Source organism: Belonocnema kinseyi, chromosome 1 (genome assembly GCF_010883055.1).
Source record: "Belonocnema kinseyi isolate 2016_QV_RU_SX_M_011 chromosome 1, B_treatae_v1, whole genome shotgun sequence".
Taxonomy (NCBI): Eukaryota; Metazoa; Arthropoda; class Insecta; order Hymenoptera; family Cynipidae; genus Belonocnema; species Belonocnema kinseyi.
In genome coordinates, this window is record NC_046657.1 from 2,827,835 (window position 1) to 2,851,917 (window position 24,083).

At 32.5% G+C, this 24,083-nt stretch overlaps 1 protein-coding gene across 1 annotated transcript in view; it reads right to left on the bottom strand.

Annotated features, from left to right (window-relative positions):
• Nucleotides 1–24,083, bottom strand: part of LOC117167135 (NACHT domain- and WD repeat-containing protein 1) — an 898,576-nt gene that overhangs the window by 447,048 nt on the left and 427,445 nt on the right. Inside the window, exon 4 of the mRNA XM_033351831.1 lies at nt 6,082–6,133. The gene's annotated coding sequence lies outside the window, so the exon portion shown is untranslated. The remainder of the gene's footprint in view (nt 1–6,081; nt 6,134–24,083) is intronic.

Below are 24,083 nucleotides of genomic sequence, written 5' to 3' on the forward strand. Positions count from 1 at the left end.
GCAAATTTGCAAAGAATCATAGAAAAGAGTCATGAGAAACATATTATTAGTTAAATTGAGATATAGAAAAAAGTAACTGGAAAACTATTTTTAAATTTTCAAAACTTCTTAAATTTCATAAATAATTCAAATGTCAATGTTTTCTAAATAAATCGCAGGTAAAATTTATACTTTTAATTTTTAAAGATTGCAATAAAGTTAGAATTAGAAGGTCGTTATATTTTGTGAAAATACAATTTCAAGTAAAATAAAATAAATTCCTAAATGTTTATCATTATTATATTATTATTAAAAATAATGTTTAAAACGAACATCGAAAAATGAGCCGAAATATTAATTAAAATTAAATTTTTTTAAAATAAATAACTCACGATGAAATAATACTTGCAATTGCTTAAGGTTTCAAAAATATAATTTCTGAATATTAAGATGTTTTAATTTTTTATAATTATAATGTGTAAGAAAGGAGTTGTAGTAAACCTCAGTTGAAATAATATTTTTATGTTGATGGTGAAAGTGTCTTCATTTACATCTCCCAAATAATTAAATTTTCTACGATAAAATTATATCCTTCCACGAATCTACCATTTTTTTACGAATATTTCAGAAATATGTCATTGATGAGAGCCCATAATCGAGGCCAAAATTTCTGAATCAATGATAAATTAATTTTAATTTTTTGTGACCCTAAAGCAAATTTCACTATCAGAATCTGAATATTATTTAGAACAATAGAGAAACAACTTGCAGTTGCACTTGTAAACTATTTTTATTTTGCTTCAAAGCTGGCTAAATTAAAAATTTTTTTTTTTAAAAGAGCACGGGATGAATTCATTGACATATTTCGAGACTAAATAAATTTTTTCTAAAAAACAAAAATGAGCCCCAGCAGAATTCTGTACATTTGCAGTAACTCATCAGTATCAATATTTTAAGCGATAATGTAAACATATACTAGATGTGATCACGCCAAGCCCGTATTCAAAACGTGAATTTTTGCGAACGAAGTGGTCAGCGCAATCAAACGGATATTTCTGGCCCAATGAGATGCTCGTATTGACGCGCTGTCCGAATAGCCATTCACGACTGCGTGGAAGCGCATGCGCAGTAGAGCTGGTAACGCTCAAGCGATCAGCGACTTATACCAAAAAGAATTATTATTTATAAAAAAACATAAGTTATCAACAAATCACATGGATTTTAACAAAAACTATTAGTTTGCGACAGTTAAACATAAAACATTAACAGAATACATGACTTTTTAACTTAACTTTACTTTTTGACTTCACAACTGAGACATTAATGACATTAACCTCCTTTTACTCAAATCATAAATTATTTGAGTTTCCTCAGGTAAGATCCACATTTCTAGAATTTCTGCCGGGTACATTTGGTGATGAGGGGATCCAAGGGGGTTTTAGAGAGGAGCTATGGACAGAGCCGAATTCCGCAGTTCTGAGGTCACAAATCTCTGATTGTTTTCGTATGGATTTACTGAAGCGTCAAATAAGAAGAAGATTCTGAGTTTCTATTTCCGCGCCAAGACCCTTCACGGAACCGGCAGTATATCAAGGTTACTCGGGATGGATTATGTACGATTTCAAATTTAATTTTCTATTTGTCACGTGTATAACATGTGGATTGTGGAATTATGTCAATAATTCACCCCCAGTACATATATATTGGAAGCTTCCGCATATTCATCAGTTGTTTTGTTAACAGTATTTCAGTATTTAGTTGTTTCTGTTTTTTGACTAAGTGAGGATTCTTTATCCTGTGATCGCGACTTTGATCGTCATTCTTAATTGTTTTGGTAAATATATTTTTTACTAGTTTGCCCAAACAATATTATAGGTTTATTACAAAATTCAAATTCATCCGTTTTTATTTCTTCTTGCAAAGTTCAGTTCACAGATGGACAATAATCAGAATCATTATTACCCAATTTCAAATTATAAAGTAAAACATAATCATATCCCAAATCACACTTACACCCTAATTCCCCATCACCAAAATCCATATGTAAAGCAAAATCCCATGGTTAAACCAGAGACCAATAACCAATATGCCTATAATAATCAAAACCACATTGTTAACATAGCTCCCAATTATCAATCACATTAAAATTCTGTTGGAGAATCTTCTGTGGAAAACGTTCAAGTAAGTAACACTTTTATCGTACCGATTCCTACTTACGGTATTTCAGTTCTTGCACAATACGAGGGTGGTTCAAATATGATCGAGACAAACGCTGTAGATGGCGCGCATGTATGTTTTGAAGGTCGTGGCTTGAGTATGTGATAGCTGGGTCCCTTACGAACAGTGTTGCATAGTTTTCGTCGGGAGCGCATGTTTCACGCGCGTGCTACGACGATGAGTGAACGTCAAGTGCCGATCGCCGTTGCGCAACGTATTGTCATTCGTTTTTTGTGCGGGAAGGCGTTAAAAACACGGAAATTTTTCTGCGTTTGCGAAATCAGTTCGGTAGTGAGTACTTGAGTAGGGCTGTTGTATTTAAATGGGCCAAAACATTCAAGGATGACCGCGAAACCATCGAGAATGAGACGCATGATCGTCGACCGCGAACCAGCATGACACCAGACAACATTCGTCGTGTAGAACAAATGATTTTGGAGGATCGTAGCATGAATATTCGAGACATTTCGGCTGAACTCGGTTGCATATTACTCTAACCTTCTGAAAACACACGTAAAACCAGCTTATCGCTCGAAATGGAGGAGCATTCCAGCACGAAGTGCGATTCTTCTTTAGGAGAACGCGCGCCCTCATACCGCGCGTCTCACGCTTGATAGAATATCGGAATTGGGGTGGCAGGTACTGGACCCCCCCCCCTACAGTCCAGATGTATCACCCTACGACTACCACATGTTTGGACCACTGGAAGAAGCCCTCGGAGGTCAAAGATTCACCACCGACGACGAGGTAGAGGAGTTCGTGCTCATATGATTGTCCGAGTTGCCCAAGGAATTCTTCGATACCGGCATCAAAAAACTTCCTGAAAGGTGGGCAAAATGCGTAACTTGTGAGGGGAAATACCTAGAAAAACTGTAAATTTTTTCGATAGTAAATAAGCGTGTCAAGAGTATTTGTCTCGATCATATTTGAACCACCCTCGTATTTTGCTGGTTACCTACCTCTTGATGTAGTGCCCCATAATGAACATCATTATTATACCGAGCATTACTCGAAAGATGTACCACCTCTTAGAAAAAGTGGTAAAGTGGGCTTCACTAAAGCGTTAAGATATACGGATAGAGAATTTTCTGTCGGCCTTTTTAAATAAACGAACAGGGTACAAAATACGTACCAGTAGCACCATACGTAAAGATAACGGTATCAATAGGACTTAACGATAATTACACTACTGGTATAATAACTCCATTATACGTGTATCAGGGACTATATGCTATATATTTTGGAAGCACTGTCTAACAAGTTATAATTCCGTATGGAAGAAATTTAGGTAAACTAATGGTCGCGGCAGAAATTGGCGAATTTTCTGACAAACGACAATTTAAGACACAGCCAAGAAAAAAAACATTAAGACGACCGGAATCATTTCCAACGCCAGAAAAAAAATATTTCAAAACAATCTTTATGTATGTGTGATTATTAATGAATTTGTAAAATTGTATTATTAATTTATGTTTTGTCATATCTTTACATGAGAGGCGATAAGCGGAACGAAAAAGAATTCAATAAAAAACTATCCATAATAGCCCACTTTCTACCCATGTTAACCTCTTATGTTAAGGTGCGTGCGATGATGTTTAAACCAATTTAGATTTAGTAACTCAGTCGGCAGTTGTAATTGAAAGAATTTTTTTAAACTGCCCTTGCTAAAAATTACAGACGAATTTCGAAATTCTTCCGATATTTTCCGGGACGCCATCCGCTTGTGTTTGAAAATTTCCTGGATGCAGTAGCACGGAAGACGTAATAAATCTAAATATTATCCAGTAGAATCCGAAAGTTGTACTGTCTGACGCATTCAATCAACGCAGATTGTATTTACTTATGTCCGCTTTTATGCGATTTAAAAGTTGCGATGAATCTGGTTTGTATCCGGTAATTTTCTTCTTTTATACTATCTGACAGATTAGACGAATCTGGGTTGTATTCCTGAATCCAAAATTTAGTCCTATTTTAGACATAAATGTAGGTCTTCATAAATTTCAGGTGGAAATGTAGAAAACTTAATTTATGTTGTATTTAGACGCTCTTTTAGTCCTCCAAAAAGGCACTACTTCTTTTTACCTCCAATGTCTAGAAGGAAAACCAACAAAAATCGTACTGCGAAGCAGAGAATCAGATTTGTCGCATTTCCTTTAAATTACATAATTGCATTACATAATTCAAGATATCACAGACTGAGTGTATTGGTCCAAACAGTTCTTACATACTAACCAAAAAAAGAGTAGTCCTTGTGAGAAACGACCAGTGCCGGGCCGAAAAAATTTGTGCCCCGTCATATTTAATTTTCTTATTTAAACGTCGGATATTTGTGTGACATTTCTCACTGAAATGTTGTAAAATAACTAGGGGAGAATGGGTTATGGTAGCAGGCTTTGAAATAAATATTCTATATATTATGACTGAAATGTGATTTTGATGTGTTTACTTTTTTAAGGGGAAGCTATTACATTAACAGCGAAGATTGTTATTACTCAAGTGATGTTTATGCAAACAATAAATACATTTTTTCTTGTTATGTAAAAAAAATAATGTGAAAAGTCAGTTAACCTAGATTTATACAGATCTTTTCTGGATTCGTGTTTTCAGCCGAAAAAATTCCAGATTCAATTGGACTACTTAGCAGCACCTTAAATCCAACGGATGATACATTTTATTGGCCAACTGATTTCGAATTTAGTGTTTTTAGCGGAACAAATTCCCGAGTCAACTGAAATTCTTTCAATGAGTGCTTTCATTCTAGTGAATAATAAATTTTTTTCCTAGACGACTTTACTCCAGAACTTTAATTCTACGGCATGATCAATTTTTCTCCTGAACTAATTTAAGATGATTTCTCACACGTTCTGAATTCCGTGCTTCATTAGAACTTTAATTCTACCGGGTAATAGATTTTCTTCCTAGACTAATTTCAAATTTATGCGGACTTATTTCGGTTTGAATCGGTCTCTTTCCAGAATGAAAGTTCTCGTCTAGACAAATTTCGTATAAAGCGGACTACTTCCCATTTATACATTAACAAAAATTATTTCAGCACAGAAAAAATTGGGGATAAAAATGTTGCAGGTAATCATTAATTCGGAATAGGCAGCTAGCGTAAGGGTAATGTCGATCAGGGTAATTTATAAGTGGGTAAAGTATACTTGAAACTACCCTGGAGGAGGGTAATGTATAGGTGAAGTGTCACATGCTGACTTTATACTCAAAGAAGCGGCTAAAAATATTGAATTATGACCTACAAACGCCTACAAAGTACTTCAGAAAGATGATTCAGGTCATTAATCATCAAATTTATGGCTAAGTTGTCAACGTAGAATACTTTGTTCGCCAAACTAATTTTTACAACAGACACGGTGTTTAAAAGTCGCCATGGTCTATAAAGTTAGTAGGTATGTTGAGAAAAAAACAACGTAAAGTTTCGCCTTGGATATTTCCCTAGATGATTGTCACAGCGGGAATTTTTCGTTCAATTTTTGAAATACAATATTTTCCATTTAACTACAGGAATCTTTACATGTTAATGGCTAATCAGAAATCTTAAGATAATGGCCAGGTCTAATCGGACTGTGTCTGGCTTTGACATTTTTTGTCCGGATCAATTTCAGATTTAACCAGACACATTCCTGACTATTTTCGTACAATTTTTGCAATACACCGGATTTGTCGCGGAAAAACTTCGTTAATCGGACTAATTTTGGACTTACTTGGAACAAATTGCGAAATTGGCTTTAACACATTTTTTTATTTGAACCGTTAAAAAACTGTTAGCTGACCGCACTTTTTTCACTATGCTGAGTGCACAAAAATATATTTTAGTTACTTGACAAACTTTGCAACAAATTAAAATTAATGCTTAATTTGTCTTACCTTTAAACTGAAGGCAGTTAAAAGTATCCTTGATTCATAAATAGAAACTGACCTGCAACATAAAAATATTAAAAATTGGCAAACATTTAGAAACTTTAAAAATAACAAAGAAGACAATATCAGTATGTATTAAATGGTAGTAAAATGATATAAAAATAATACTAGGAAACTGTCTATTCGTTATTTTTAAAGGATATAAGTTTTATATTTATTAGATCAATCTAATATCTAACAATCAGGTTAACCACTGATGACATTAAATTATTAAATATTTATAGCTAATTCCATGAAAATTGAATAAATAGGCGATTAACTAATCAATTTTTTTTATCACTGATTAAACCAACGTTAACTTGCGATATGTTTCATCGGGTTCTCTGATCATATATTTAACAATTTCATTCATTATTAACAAAAAACTTTAATAAAATCATTCTCAGCATCTATGAGCAAAAATGAAAACTTTTTTGCTTCTGTCAGTTTTTTTTGTATGATAAGCCGTTTGCAATATACAGCTATTTTTAAAAGGAAAAATCGTCCAGGCATTGCAATTGTTAATCGAAAATCATCCATGCGAAAAAGTGTAATAATTTTTTATAAAACTGTTGCAAATCTTACATACTATTATTCGGAAAATAATCTCCAACTAATTCGCTGAGAAGGTGAAGCAGAATTTGGCTAGATTAAAAAAATCTTTGGAACGAGTCATGTATGATTATACTTATTTCGCATCATTTTTTCACCATTTGGGCGTCATATTGATACGAAGAAAATACATTCGCATCAACCTCTTATTATGAATAGTCCACAAATTAATGATTTTAAAACAGTTTATTATTATTTATAGCAATTTTCTCTTAGAGTATAGTTAGAAAATCGCGTTTTTTCTTTAAATTTTTTAACTTATTTTCAACTCTTTACTTATATCAAGGCACTAATCAATTTTATTTAACAGGTATAATGTTTTCAATAATCTATTAGTATTATTTGCTTGACGTTGCAAAATGTTTGCGAGTCACAGGTTTTTTAAATTTCAAGATTCAGGCTCTTTCGATTTTTTTTTATTTGAAATAATTTTGTTATTTTACTCCCGCTAATCCAGAAGCTACGCGGTTTCCCTTCACGCTAAGATTGGAATCTTTACGGTAAAATTGAGAATTACGAAATAAAATAATCAATGTTTAGTTGGAATGGAAGCTTCTATTGTGTCCCCTAAGGGTTTACATTTTTCTTGCACCTTCTTCTCTATTCCTTTACACACCCCCCACACACTTACTTGGTGGTGGAAGGGGGACCTACAGTTTAAGGTGGGTTCCAAACCACCAACAGCAACAACAGCTTTAAGTACTTAGAGAAAACCTTTTTCTCTAGAGGTATCGGTCCCACGACTCTCTGGAGATGAACAACTCCCTTGCTAGGCTAGTGTTCACAGTATGGGCCACCGAGACTCTTCCAGAGTGCGAGGCGGGGAATCGAACCCGCAAGGCGAAGGAGTGGGTTCAAAGCCTACGCTTTAGCCCCTACGACCATCGTCCCACTTTAATCAACGGTTAGTTTTTGTTACCATAATAATATTAAATGAAAAAATTAATGCAATTTTATTGTTTTATACTCACAATTCAAATGATCTGAAAATCAATTTGTTTATGAATAATTAAAAATTTTATTTTTAAATGAAGATTTAAGATTATCAAAAATATATCTTAATTTTATAATTATTATAATTACATCAAAAATTATGACCCAATAAAATTAAGGAATTTAAAATAAGAGTCCAAATATTAAAAACAATCCATTTTTAAATTCATAATAACCAAATTTTGAATATTATGAGTTCATAAAAATCGTTAAATGGACCTAGATAATTCATAACATTATCAAATCCAGCAGATAAACAAAAAATAAATAAATCACAATCTAAGCTCCTCGGAAAAGATACTTGACAGAGGTTATGTATAACTTAAATTCTTTGAAACTAAGAAATTTAAAATACTATTAATTTAAATGATTAAAAATTTGTACTAATTTCCAGCAGTGACTGAATTCCTAACTACAGGCCTCGAACTCACCTCACTGTTAAACCATTTTAAACTTTTTTTAAACAATGACACTATTTTTTAATATTTGGAAAAAATTACACGAAATACACTATTTTCAAATGAGAAAGTCCAATTTTTAACTAAACAAATTAATTTTTAACAAAATGCATAAACTTTTATCCAAATAGTTGAATTTTCAACTAAGATCAATTTCTATAAAAAGGGCGAATTTTTAACAAATTACATACATTTTCTACTAAATAATTTGAACAATTGATGTAATTTTTGTACAAATTTTACTTAACTATTTTTTCATTCTATTTTTTCATTAAATTTTTTCTAAATAAATAGTTTTATTTTGAAATAAAAAAATATAAATTTTTACCACAAAATAAAGAAGTTAAATTTTCATTGGGGACAATTAAATATCAATAAAAAAGAAAACAAATTCGTGCAAATCATTTTAATTTTGTATGAAATATGTAGTTGAATTTTTTATCCAATTATTGATGTTTTAAGCCAGAACGACGAATTTTCTATATAACAGTTGAATTTTCGATAAAATAGACAAATTTAGTTAAGTATATTAGTTCCCCGTTGAATTTTCAACTCACAAAGATGAATATTCGACGTAAAGTGTGATATTAGATATTTCAAGAATAAAATATTGCAATTGAAAATAAAAAAACACTTGAATGTAACCAAAAAAGATGAATTTTCAGGAAAATACTTGATTTTTAATTAAAAAATTGATTTTCTAGCAAACGAGTTAACCGGAATGATACGTTTTCAATCGAATAGGTATATTTTATACCCAATTTTTGAGTTTTTTAGTCAAAAGTACAAATTTTCTAAAAAACAGTTAAAAAAGCAATATTAATCAACATTATCATTGTATTTTTATGTACGTTTAATACCTCAGAAAATGAATATTTTCTTTAATTTTGAGCGGTTATAATTTTAAAGTTCTGAATTTTCATGTTCAACGTTACACTTTAAATTTTTTTCTTAAAATTAGTTACTATATAATTAACATTTTGAAGAGGTTGCGTTCAAAAACAGTTTTAATCAAATTGTTAATGACTCATTATTTTTAAATTTTTAAATAAAGTTTGCACTCATTTCGGTTTAAACGATCTGAAGTACACATTTTTGAAACTTCAGTACTTTACATTAAAAATTATTTTGTATTAACAGGTTTGTAAACATATACATTTTCAGTTTTTATTCATAATACATTTTCTTGACATTTTGAACGGTGAAAATAAGGGAGAATTACTTTTTTATTTATTTCAGACAAAATTATCGCATCAAATAAAAGTGATCAACAGTTTAAAATTCTATAATTTCAGCAGTGTTGACATTAAAACATTCAATTTAGTTTACAGTTAACAATTTTAAAATTTGAATCACTTTGAACTGAAAATTATTTTTATTTAAAAGTTTAAATTTTCGAATAATTTAATTTTGGATGCAATAATATTAGCTTTGAATTTTTAATAATACAATTTTTATAATTCTAATTTACAAATATTTCAATTTTTAACGTTTTTAATTTTTTTTATTCTCGAAATTTTAATCTGAAATAATAATATTTAGAGATTCTTTAATTAAATGACAAAATTTTAAATTTTGAATTCTTTCAATTTATTTGGGATTATTTATTTTTTATAGAGAAATTGATAGGTTTACAATTCCATTTTGAACGGTTTAATTAGCTTTGAATTTTAAGTGATAAAATTTAATGCAAGATTTGCATTATTAATGTTGCAAAAATCTATTTGTAAACAACTATCCGTCTTCGGTCTCTGTTTGTTTTAGTTACTTGATGGGTTTTTTTAGTTTTATTGGCACATTATTTATGGAATATCCTTGACTGGATTAATTTATATGTGGATCATTGTGAATTTTGTGATTTATATTTATTATGATTTGTTGAATTTTATATTATATTGTTCCTTATGATTTTATATTTCTAATTGCCCTGATATTTATTTTATTCTGTTGTTTCCCTATTATTATTTAAAATGTCCCCATATTTTTGTTGCTGAATGGGTACATGTAAATCGAAAGATCATATTGTGTAAAAAAGAAGTAATTATTTATAATTTTGAGATCATCGATCTATTTATTATTAGATATGAAGTTAGTTTGAACAGTGGCGGACTGGGTAGCTAGGGGCGCGGCCGGGGAACCAACACTGGGGGCGACTTCTAAAAAAAAGGTCATCAGAAAAAGTCATTAAAAAAAAAAAATTAATTTAAAAAATGGTGCATTAAAAAAAAGTACAAACTGATCGATAACGTTTGAATAGGACGAAATTCATTCACCCACATAAGAGCTCCAAATTCGTTATTAATCATTTTTGTGGAACGCGTTTTTTTTATTTTAAGCTTTGTTTTAATCTTAAAAAATGACTGAAAATAAAAATTTTAATTTTTCTAATAACAAAATACTTTATTTATAGAAGGCGACCTCTTTATTTTATAAAAACAAGACAGTGAAAATATGTCTGTTTCAATACCCATGCACATAATGAATTGTAATAATAGAAATTGATTGAAACGATACATTTTTCAAGGTAGCTGAGAATAAAATTTAGAGCAAAATAATGAACAAAAATATTAAATTATTCATTATGAATAAAATTTGTACTTTATTTTGCATTAACAGTTTTGTCGATTCTTTGGCCTTTAATTTTAAAAAGTTTGTGCATAAATGTTGTGCCCGCGCATTGGGCAGAATGTTTTTCGCCTAAGAGTTAATTTTTTTCATGTTTTGTTATTATTTTTCAAGAATTAAAAACTTGTCACACAATATAGACTGCAAGTTTTGAAGTATTGTTGCCGAGATGATTTAAGTCTTGAATTAACTAAGTAATTTATAATAACAACATTAACAATTACAAAAAATGCTGAAATTATAATAAAATAACAATTATTATAGAAAATTATAGCAAAGTGTAGTAATATTTTACAATTTCCAAAATAATGAAATATATCCTTTGATCCAAAATCTTGAAATGTAAAGTAATAACTTGTTTTAGAGAAAATTTCGACTAATAAGTAGTCATTTTTTAATATAAAAATTGAATTTAAACTTAGCGATTACTAAAATAATGAATTACAGCCGATAATTAGTCGAGATTTTGTAATAAATTTATTATATATTATATTTGTAAGCGAAAATGGAGTCATACTTTTTACATAAATAAGTTGATCTAGAAAATCCCTCGAGGTACGTATAGGCGTCTTTAAAAGTTAACATATGTAAAAAAATCAATATATTAGCGTGCGGCCATAAAAATGCATTTAGGTGTCCTATACATTTTTAATCAATAAATATATTATGGATTGCATCGGCAACAAACGAATTTAAAATTCCATAATGAAGTTGATGACAAGAATATTCCTTTCCCTTTTACTGTTTCAATATGAATAATTAATTATTAATTTAAAAATATTTTCTGTGATAGAATCCAAACCATGCATTAGGAAATTTCATAAGAATAATATGGGTGAAAAGAAATTAGAAGACACTTTTTACATTACTGGTATTACTTATAGGATTACAAGTGTAAATCGTGGATATTATTGGATATTCTTTTCACTCTTTCCATTGAAATCTAAGATATATTTATTTGTTTAAACGATATAATCTTTCTGGTTTGCCTTGGCATGGCTTAGGGGCGCCAACCAAGGGGGCGCAGTCGGGGAACCCCGGCGGCGCCCCCATGCCAGTCCGCCACTGAGTATAAATATATCCAATTTCTAAGAACCAGACCCTCTACCATTTTTTAGAGAAAATGGGACTTCAGGAAAAATATAAATTGATATGATCTGTGTAAAAAGTTGGAACAATATTTTGAATACCTAGATCATTTTAGAAAAATGTATGCAAAAAAAAAAGAAAGAGGTGGTTTAATACATTATTTTCTCTATTGCCTAGTTATTTTTGGTTAATAACTAAAATCCCAAAGCATAAAAAAATGTCTCACATCCCTAATTATTGCTCCTAAACACTCTTGAAATACATGATGGCAAATTGTATTAATTGAATGCTAAAAATAGGATACTAAAAACTAAAGGTTATCCAAGTTTGGACAAATTGGAGGGACTTAGAGAATAGAAATAAAGCGAATATTTAAATCGTTGGTAAACCCAACGACTTTGTGCAAAAGGAAAATCTCTGTTTATTTTTTGAATGAAAAATTATCCGAGGGTTTTGCAATGGGGTCAAACATGCTGAGGGTGGTTTCATATTTCTTAATCAGAAAACTTTGAACTGTTTAATTTATAAAATTTTACAGTTAGGCGGAATTTAATATAAAATTGTGAATTTCCAAAGTGTTTAAAGCTTTCATTTTATACATATAAATTATTAAGCTCTAAATTCCTCAAATTCTTCTTAAATTTTAATGAAAACAATAAATTTTCATCAACCCTCTAAAAACAAGACTTCCTTATTGATTCAATACTAGTAATACACAAATACAAAAAAGTTATCATGTTATAAATTTTACAATTTATTCACTTTCAAATGTAAAATAATAATTTTGCAGGCATGGTTTTATATTTCTAGGAATTTTTTTAATTTTTGGAAACATTAACATCGAAAATTGGAAAGCTGCTTTTAAATATTCAGCTATTAATTATTTTTCATACTTTCAAATTGCTTCGAATTCTTTTTAAGTCTTTAAAATCCTTTTTAATTCTTTTAACTTTCTTAAAATAAACTTAAATCCCCTGAATTCCCATATCCTAAATTTATTTAAATTGTATGAATTCCTTGAACTCGTGGAATTTCATAAATTCTTAGAGCTTCCTCAAGTCCAAGGACATCAAAATCATGAAAAGAACACAGAAGGATTCAAAAGAATTGAGGGAATTTAAGAGATTTGGATAATTCCAGGAATTTAGAATATTCATGGAATTCAGGTTTTTCTGGGAATTCGAAAAATGTCAGATAATTAGGAAAATTCAAGAAATTGACAGAATTTAGAATATTTAAAAACTCTCAAGGGATTTCGAAGATTTATTAAATTTCCAAAAATTTGAATATTTAAGTAATACAGGAAATTCAGAGAATTCAAGCAATTTCCAGTATCCAAGGATTTCAGGAAATCCAGAGAATTGAAACATTTCAAAAAATTTAAGGATTTTATATCATTCAAGGAATTCACAGATTTTTACGGATTTCAGGATATTTAAGGATTGCAGAGAATTCAGATAATGCCAGAACTTTAAAGAAATTCAAGAAATTTAGAGAATCAAGAATACTTAAGGATTTCATGGGATTTGCAGAAAGTTAAGAATTTCAGAAAATCAGAATATTTCGGAAATACAAAAACTTAATAGAATTAAAGCAATTCCGAGTACCCAAAGGTTTCATAGAATTTAGAGAAATAAATAAATTTATAGAGTTCAAGGAATGCATAAAATTAAATAATTTATGAAAATTTAAGAAATTAATGTGCAGAATTCTCGAAAATAAAAACCAAGAATCCGGCAACCAAACTTGGAGAACCAACATAAAATGTTCTTATTGAAATTTGAAAAAAGATAAAGAAAATAATTTTTTTTTTCCTAAAAAAGAAAATGAAATCGTTTTCCTCCTTGCACAAAAATAGAGAAGAAAAAAGAAAAAGGCAACCAACCAAATTCCCTTCGTTCCCTTTTTTATTTTTTTCGTCTTTTTTATTGTCAAATCACAACAACAAAAAACATCTTTAAAAAATAAACATCAACGTTTCGTAACTCATATAGCACACTTACAAACGTAAACAAAAATAAAAAACAAAAAATACCCAAGCAGATAGAGCAGCACCAACACCACGATGCTCTCTTCCTGACACCCAAGAATCAACATCCAAAACATTTGAAAAATTGATTTTGACTCTCGGGTGTCAGAAAATTCAAGAAATTCAGGATATTAAAGAATTTTAGGAAAATCAGAGAATTTATGAGGTTTAATAGCGTTTAGGGCATTCGGAATTATTCATAATTAAGGGAAATCAAGGATTTCAAACAATTCATGGAATTCAGAGAATTAAAGAAATTCAGAGATTTTTAGGAAAATTCAGAAAGTTTCAAGAATTTAGGAGCGTTAGCGAAGTCAAGGAATTTAAAGAATAGTGGAATAATTTAAACTTGCAAGCATCATAAAACTTTTGTAAAAAACAAGTGAAACAAGTGAACAAAAGGATCTCTGCGAACCGACTGCCTACATTTTGCTTTTATTTTTTTTAATTTTGAATTATTTAAAAATTTTTTACAAAACTTTTATGTATTTTTTAAAATGATTTGATTTTTTGAAAGCTTTGCAAAAAATTTCAAAAGTGAAGAAATTTCTTTAGGATTTCTCAAATTCTTTTGTGAAAATTACAAAAACTTTTTGAAATGTTTTTGAATATTCTGTTGAAATTAATGTTACCAAACAAATTAAAGATCATTTCCTAGGAAACTTCGAAAAAAATTATTCTCTCAAAAGCTTCACAGGATTTCCAGAAGCTTTTAAATTTTTTATTACAAATTTTCAAAAATCAACATTTTCAAAAATTTGTGAAATCATTTGAAATTTTTGTTTATTTTCTTGTTGTTGTAATTTTTAAAAAACTTGTGCATATATGTATGTTAACATGATTCTGATTTTTCCTAAAATATATGTCAAGTCTTTTTAAACTAGAAAAATGGTTTCAAACTCTTCTAGATTTTATTCGATATATTTTATAAATGTTTTGGAATATTTTAGAATATTTGTAAATGTACGTACATGCATAAAATAGATGTGTTCCAAACAAAATTGTTTGAATTTCTAAATAAGAAGGTAAATTTTCATCAAGAAAGTTACTTTTTAACCAAATAGTTTTATTTTTGATCAAATGGTGGAATTTTCTACAAAAAAGTTCAATGTTCAACCCGCAAATATAAATTTTCGAAAAAATTACTTTTACTTTGAACTTTGAGTTCTCAATTAAAATGATGAATTTTTAATAAAAACAATGTATTAAAAAAAAAGAGTTAAATTTCGAAACAAATAGTTGAATTTTTAACCAAGATGATTCATATTCTACAAAACAAAAAGATAACTTTGAAACAAACAGTTGAGTTTTGAACTAAAGAAGATACATTTTCTATCAAAAATAAAATAGTTTTAAGTCAAAAAAATGCATTTTCAAACCAAAATAAAACGAATTTAAAATAAAGTAGTTCAATTTTAACCAAGAAGATAAATTTTCAACCGAAAAGAATTACTTTTCACAAAAATAGAATAGTTAGATTTTCTTATTGGATATTAATTCAAATCAAAATGAAATACATCTAAGAATTGTATTATGTAGTTGAGGTATTTTGTGTATTTTCTTGAAAATACTTTCTAATAACAACATACATATAAAAATTCTATTATAAATCTAGGATTTTTATATTCAAAGAGTGGGAGTACAAAAGAGTGAAAAAAGGGTGGCCCCATTTTAAGGGGGTGGTAGGGGACAGTAGAGTCCTAAAGTGCGTAGAGATGCGCAGTAGAGATCTGTGAAGCATACAAGTGCGCAGTGAATAAACGTGGTACATAAGTATGCGAAGTAGATACATAAGATATCTTCGGATGCGCAGTAGAGGCATATGGTAAGTAAGACTGCGCAGTAAATACGCATTATTCTCAGGACGGCGCAGTAGTTATTTATTAGAAATAGAGTTGAGCAGTATGTATTATGTATGTGCGGCACTGAGCTGCGCAGTATGAATTTGTCATAAATGGATCTGCGCAATATGTATTTTTTGGACTGAAATTGACGCAGTAGACTTTCATGATAAATTATACTGCTTTTATGATAAATTATACATCAGGCTCGTCGGTACACTGTTTCTGTATATCATGCTACTCAGTAGATTCCTTCCATACTCAGAACTGCGCAATAAAGGCATATGGTAAGTAAGCCTGCACAGTAGATACATATGATACTTAAGGCTGCGCAGTAGGTATATATAAGAAATATATTTGTGGAGTATGTGTTTATGGGATTCAAATCTGCGCAGTAAACTTTTATGATAAATTAGACTGCGCGTTAGATATCTAAGATATGTAGGGATGCGGAGTAGAGATTTGCAAAACAACAGGCGGGCCGTACACTATTTTTGTACATCATAATGCGCAGTAGAGCCTTTCAGTACTCAGAACTGCGCAATAGAGGCATATTGCAAATTAGACTGCACATTAGATACATGGTACTTAGGGCGACACAGTAGGTATTTATAACACATTTATATGTTAAGTGAGGTATTTATAGAAAATAGAGATGCGCAATATTTTTGTGATAAATATGTCTATATATTGTAAGTATCTACTGTACATCCCTGAATGTCTCAAGTCTCTACTGCGCAGCCTTACACACCGAATATCTCTTATGCACATCCCTATGTACACACGCACTGTAATTTGTATTGAGAAACTTAGCATATAGTATTTCTCTACTGCGCAGCCTTAATTACCATAGATCTCTACTAAATATACCTAGCTACTTCAAGGCTGTATTGTGCATCTTTAGGTGACACAAAACACTAGTTATTTATTCCTCCTGAAAACTTAGCTAAATGAAGTTAGCCTGATTCATAACGGGAACGACAAAATAGCCTATTCTTCGTAGAACCCATTGATATAGTAGATATCTACTGCGCGATTTTATGTACCACCTATGTCGACTGCGCACCCCTTTGTACTTCAGGACTGAACTGCACAGCTGTCAAGACCTACATCTCTACTGCACACAACGGGACTCTATTGTTCAGATTAATCTACTACACTACTACGCAGGTCCGCAAATTACAGGACCCTACTGCACACTGCACTACTCTACTGCGTACTCCTGCACATTTTAAGGTTTTTTGCATTCCTAAACATTACAAAGTTCTACTGCGCCGTCTCGTACATTACAGCGTTCTATTCGCAGGCCTGTACACATCAGAACACTACTACGCAGGCCTGTACATAAAATGATTGTAATGCGCATCCATGCACCGTACAGAACTCTACAGTGCAGCTTAATGTACAGCATAAGGGTACTTTGCAGCTCTATGTACTACAGGACTGCAGTGCGATAAGCTGTCAACTCCGCGTTCTGCCATTAACGTTACAAGGTTCTAATGTGCAGCTATGCACATCACAGGACTCAACTGTGCAGCCCTGAATATTACGGGAGGCTACTACACAACCTTGCACATCATCGGACTTGACTGAGCATCCATGTACAACACGGAGCACTGACGTGCATCCCTAAGTATCTTACAAGGGTACTGAGCAAATGTATGTACTGCATGACTGTATTGCGCATCTGTACGAGTCATGCAACTCTAATGCGCAGCTATACATGTCAGCGGCCACCAATACACAGCATTGCGTACATTGTATATCTACTGCGCACCCATAAACATAGTAGGTCTTTGTCGTGTACCATTATTCAATATGAATGTCTGCTGTGCACCCCCCGCTCTACATGATTTACTGTGCATCTCGATATGTTAAAAATATCTGCTACACAGCCCTGTTCATCACACAACTTAGCTGCACAGCCTTGAACAACACATGGGCCTAATGCGCAGGTATGTGTATCACATTCATATACTGCACATTTCTGAACAGTACGCGCTCTAATACGGAGCGACGTTCATTGTGTGCATCTACTGTGAAGCTATTAACGTTGCAAGATTCTAACGCGCAGTCATGCACCTGGAAGGGCTCAACTGTGCATCCCTTAATATAACGGCAGTCTACTGCACAACCTTGCCCATCATCAGGCTTTCCTGCTCAGTAATGTACAACACAGAGCTTTGATGCACATGCATATGCATTTAAGGACTCTAGTGCGCAGTAATACATATTCTATGAGGGTTCTTCGCAGATGTATGTACTGCAAGACTATACACCGGCAGCTCTACATATCGGCGGCCTGCAGTGCGTCATATTGTCCACATTTTATACACACCGCGCATTCATAAACATAGCAGGTCTTTGCTGTGCACAATTATGGAACGCGCTTGTCTGCTGTTCAACCCGCGTTTTTAGGATTTACTGCGCATCTCTGCGCGTTTTAAATATCTAAAACACAGCTCTGTGCATCACATGACTTAGTCGCACAGCCCTAAACATTACAGGGCCCCAACGCGCAGTCTTGCGCATAAAATGACTTGACTGCACAGCCCTAAACAGTAAGAGATCTAATGCGCAGAAACGTGCATATCACACATCTACTGCACATTCATTAAAGTTACAAGGTTCTGTTGCATAGTCATGCACTTTGCAGGGTTCAACTGCGCAGCCATAAATATAAAGAAAGCTTTGCATATAATCGGGCTGCACTGCGCAGTCATGTACAACACAGAGCTCTGTGATGTACAACCATATGCATTTCAGAACTCTACTAAGCAGCACCTCATATCATATAACGGTACTGCGCAGATGTATTTACCGAAAGACTGTACTGCGCACCTGTGTGATTCATATAACTTTAATGCGCAGCTCTGCACATCGGCGGCCTCCAATGCGAAGCCTGGCGTTCAATGTATATCTACTGCACGCCCCTACATGTAGTAGGCTTTCATTGTGCACGCTTGTATACCTCATGTGGCCTCAATGTACCACATACTGGTACTGCGCATCTCTATGTACAGTATTGTGGGATTCAACCCCCACTCCCATCCCTCCCCAAATCGATTTCCGCTATTTCCTCTCCGAACCCCTCTCCAAGGCAACACTTACCGCCCCTCCTCTCATCATCATCAACAGTCTCTCCTCTTCCTTTCTTCATACTCTCTCCTCTCTTTTTTTTCTTCTCTTGCATTACCACTCTTTCACTATAAAATTTCTAGACTTTTTATACACCCTGGAGATTCGTAATATAATTTTTATATGATGATATTAGAAACTATTTTCAAGAAAATACACAAACTACCTAAACTACAAAATATAATTCTTACATGTATTTTAAATAATATTACAAAATATTCAAATGTATTTTGTTGATATATTTGAGCTACATCAGCTAATTGTATTTTCTCTGTGCGGTATTGCAAGTGTATTTTGACTGAATTTATTCTGCTTTTTAGATACCTCAAATACGATTTTTGTGAAATACTGCCTAGCTCTGATTTCTTAAAAATAGGGGAAAAATTATTTATCAAACTACCCTGGCGAAAGTTTCAGATAGGAATACATGCGAACTAATAAAAAAAACTTTATAATCCATTTTAATGAGAAACCCTTAAAAATCAATGCTTCTCTATCCAATTCTATCCGAAACTTCAATCCGTATGAATATGAAAGAATCCGAAGTATATTTCCAATCCGAACAAACAAGAATTATTCCGGACACGAATTGATTTCCAATCAGGATAAATCAGTTTTCGGATTGATTCGGATTCATTCAGTTTGAAAATTATGTTTAGGTTCGTGCGGATGCTTTCGGATAGATGACTTGGATATAATCCGATTAAAAAATACTTTTAATAGTTTAAGATTTTAATTTTGTTTGTCTACTTGGTCATAATGAATAATATTAAAATATTGATTAATTTTTAAGATTGTGAAAAAAACGCTCCCTAGCTCCGCTGGGATATGAGCCCAGATCCTTCAGATTGCCGGTCTGATGCTCTACCAAATGAGCTACGGAGAGACGAGAACACTTTCCCCACAATCTCCTTACAAGCAGAATGTCAACGTCATTCCTTATACTTGTAAGATTTTTCTTTCTAAACATGAAATTCATATTTTATTATTGAGAGCGTTTTTTTCACAATCTTAAAAATTAATCAATATTTTAATACTATTGATTATGACCAAGTAGACAAACAAAATTAACATCTCAAACTATTAATTAATTTCTCTTGTCAAAAAAACCTACATCAATAATAAAAAAAACACTTTTATTCATAAATTTTATACTGTTTGTACTTGAATGTTCTTTTTGGTGCGACAACTAGTACAATAATGACATTAACCTCCTTCTACTTTAAACATAAACAATTAGAGTTTTCTCGGGTAAAAAAGTAAAGCATGTGAATAGATTGCCATGGAACCTTGACATAGTGGATCTTGATATATGGCCTTCCTAGAAATTTCGATAGCAGCATACGTGAGGAAGGGGTCCAAACGGTGGAGGGAGAGGCGCTGTTAGGACAGTCGAGTTGCGCAATTCCGCGGTTACAAATCCCTGACTGTCTATGCTCGGATTTACTGGAGCGCCTTAGAAAAAGACCGTGTGGTACGTCATTTCCGTGCTACGATACTGCGCCCGAGATCGAAAGAATATCAATGTTACAGGCCCTTGACTGAGTATATTTTCACATTTCATTTCTTTGTTGAAACATTTTGTTTGTTTCTATTGTCGAAATTGCAACGCATTTTCGAGTTAACTGAAAGTTAGCTTCTATGTATAGCATGATATTGACAAAACAACAGTGACGTTTGAAAAAAGAAGAATATAATGTGGACCTATGTACAGAACCGACCACCAGTGTATTGTATACTTTAAACTTCCATTCATCAGTTACATTCATCAGTTAGATTGTTGATAAAGTCTTCAGTTACTTAAAAATTTCTCGATTTTGACCAAATGAGGATTCTTTATCCTCTGGTCGCCACCTTGATCATCATTTGGAATTCTGCTGGTAGATATAATTTTAAATAATTTGCCCAAACAATATTATAGGTTTATTACAAAATTAAAATTAAAACGATATTATTTCTTTTTGCAGATTTCAGTTCACAGATGGACAATAATCAGAATCAATATCACCAAAATCCCCATCAGAACCAAAATCACATTGTAAAACGACCATACAAAAGAAAAAAACTTTCTACTTCTGTTGGAGAATCTTCTGTTGGACATTCTTCTGTTGGACAATCTTCTGACGTACAACCCTATGACTCAATTCCTTATGTAGAAGCATATAAAACTCTTACCGCAGCGGCTCCTGATTACGATATTAATGCCCTTGCCAAATATTTTAAAACTTACATACCTCTCGTTGTCTATGTCCACGCTCGAAATCATAATCATGATGAGAGGTTTCCTGAAATCGTACCATTTTTTACAGATCTTGATGAACACGAATCGACTATAGGGTTAAGACATGATCATATAAAATTGCCTTCTGGCTATTTTCGACTGAAAGAAGTCAAAGGAAAAACAGAATTCATACCAGTGCGACCATTCATGCCTTATCGTGTATTAATATCAGTTCCCGATATGTGCATCCTTGGATTCTTAGATGGCGATCACCTGTTTTGGGGATTATATGCTATATATAGTGAAAGACTGGAACGAGTTCTTATTCCGAAGGCAAGAACACACGCGGAATTAATGCTTCCGGAGGAAATTTTAGAATATCCAGACAAAAGACGGTTTATAAAAATCTTTCCCCCACCACAACGACGGTTTTAATGCCCATCGTTAGCTAACACTATTTGGAACTACGTTTTATGTACATGTAATTATATTTTGATTTGATAAACTGAATCCTTCGATTCTTCAATGTATTATTTTCACACGACAGGGGATAAACGAAAGTAAATAAAAATTTAATAAACAATTATCCGCAATATTACACTCTCTATTTATTTTCACCTGTTATGCTAAGATGCGTGCGAAGATATATACACCATTAAGCCGTTTCCCTTTATATAAGGTTCCCCACTTGTGTCCATTAGTGGTCAAGGTCTTTTGTTTCAGGCGTCATTCACTCTACTGACACTCTTTTTATTAACTATTTGCCGCCATACTTTCCTGTCCTGGCATACTTCTCTAGCTTCTTTTATTTCCATGCATTTTTTCATACAGGCTCTCGTGTTTCCGTGACTTCTCATGTCTCTTCTAACTAGGGTATCATTCATACATTCTAATCATTCTTTCCGCGGTCTACCTCTGGGCACGCTGTCATTTACTTTACCTTGAGTCGTTCATTTGCATTCTCTCAACATGCCCGAACCATCTTAACCGATTTATTTCCTATGTGTCTACTAGAATCTCTTCTGCACCACATTCTTTTAGAATTATCTCGATACTTACCTTGTCCATCAGGGTTCTCCCGCATATTATGCGCATGAATTTCATGTCAATTGCGTTAATTTTACTCTTATCTTTTTCTTGATAAGTGCATGTCTCGCTACCGTATAGTACAGTCAGTGCAAATATAAAATAATGTTTTGCCATTTTAGCTTTATTTGATATATTTTTACTTCTGATAAGGGGACCTGCTCTACGAATAACCTTCTTACCTTCGTTTGTGCGTCTATCTAATTCCTTATCTGTCTTCCCGTCCTTAGTAAATAAGCTACCAAGGTATACGAACTTATCAACTTGATCAATTCTCTCTTCATATAATAAAATATTGCATAGTGTTTTCTCACTCTTTCCTTCGAACACCATAGTTTTTCTTTTATTTGCGTAAATTTTGAGTCCCATGCTCTTCATGCTTGCATCTAGTTTATTCAACATTCTTTGTAAGTCTTCGATTGACTCTGCCATAACAACCTTATCATCTGCGAACGCTAACCCACGTACCCTTACTCTTTCGAGATCCACACCCTCTTCATCGAAAAGAGCCATTCTTAAACACTTGTCCATTAATAATCAAAATAACCATGAAGACATAACGCACCCTTATCTAACTCCCTGAATAATATCGAAAAAGTCACTCAATTTCCCATTCACGCTTACTCTCGCTTTGCTACCCGTATATATTGTTTTTATAGCTTGTAGGAGCTATCCATTTACTCCATACTCTTTCAGGACTTCCCAAAGTTTACATCTATCTACATTGTCAAAAGCTTTTTCTAGGTCAACAAATGCACAGAAGAGTTTTTTTCCTACTCTCAAACTTTTTTCTGTTATTTGCCTTAAGCTAAATATTTGATCCGTACATGACCTTCCTGGCATAAACCCACTGTGGTCTTCTCAAATCTTTGCTTCTTTTATTTTCATTACCCAACGAATAAGTATTTTTTAGTATATTTGACTTACGGTATTTAATAAGCTAATCCCTCTGTAATTATTTCAATCGCTTTTATCTCCCTTCCTTTTGTATATTGGTAAGATAATCGCTTTTTCCGGTCGTCTGCGACGTCTCCCATCTCGAAACATAAATTTATCAATTCGCACAGTCTATGTGGTATGCTCTCGCCATCGTGTTTAAGCATTTCAGCCTTAATACTGTCTACCCCGGCAGCCTTACCGTTTTTAAACTTTTTAATTATATCCCTAACCTCAGTAACACAGATTTTCTCAATTGAGTTTTCTATCGCATCGTGTTCAATATCGCAGTTGTGGTGTCCTATAGCTTCATTTTCGAATTGTCTTCTCAAATAGTCTCTGAAAGCCTCTATTATTCCGTCTGCATCATATACCATTTCCTCGCTACAATTTCTCATGTTGACAAATTCTGTAGTTTTGTTTCCTTTCATTTTTTTATAAAGCAGTTTCTTGCTTCCTTCAAAGTCGTTTTGTATTTTCATCTCTCCTTCTGCTCTAATTGTATCTTCACGTTCCTTAACTAATCGTTTGAGCATCCTGTTTTCGTGTCTATAATAATTTCTACGTCTATTTCTTTTCTCATTGCTGAGACTTGCGATGTTAAAAGTTCTCCTCTACGCTTCTCTCTTTGATTTTTGGGCAGCCTGAATTTCATCATTCCACCACGCATCACCAGACATTCTTCCTACAACTGCGGTACCAAACACTTCGATCGTACATCTAACAAGCATATTCCATAACATTGTCCAGGCGCCCTCTATATCTTAGTTTTTTATACGGTCCTCCCATGTTGCCCTATCTATGCTTTCATAGATAGATTTATGTAATAAGTTTATTTTCTGAGTCGAAATCATGTGAAAGTTAAGTAGCAAATCGTCATATGGTGGAGATTGTAGTTATAACGTCAGGCCCACCAAAACTTCAGTTAATAAGGGAGGGTT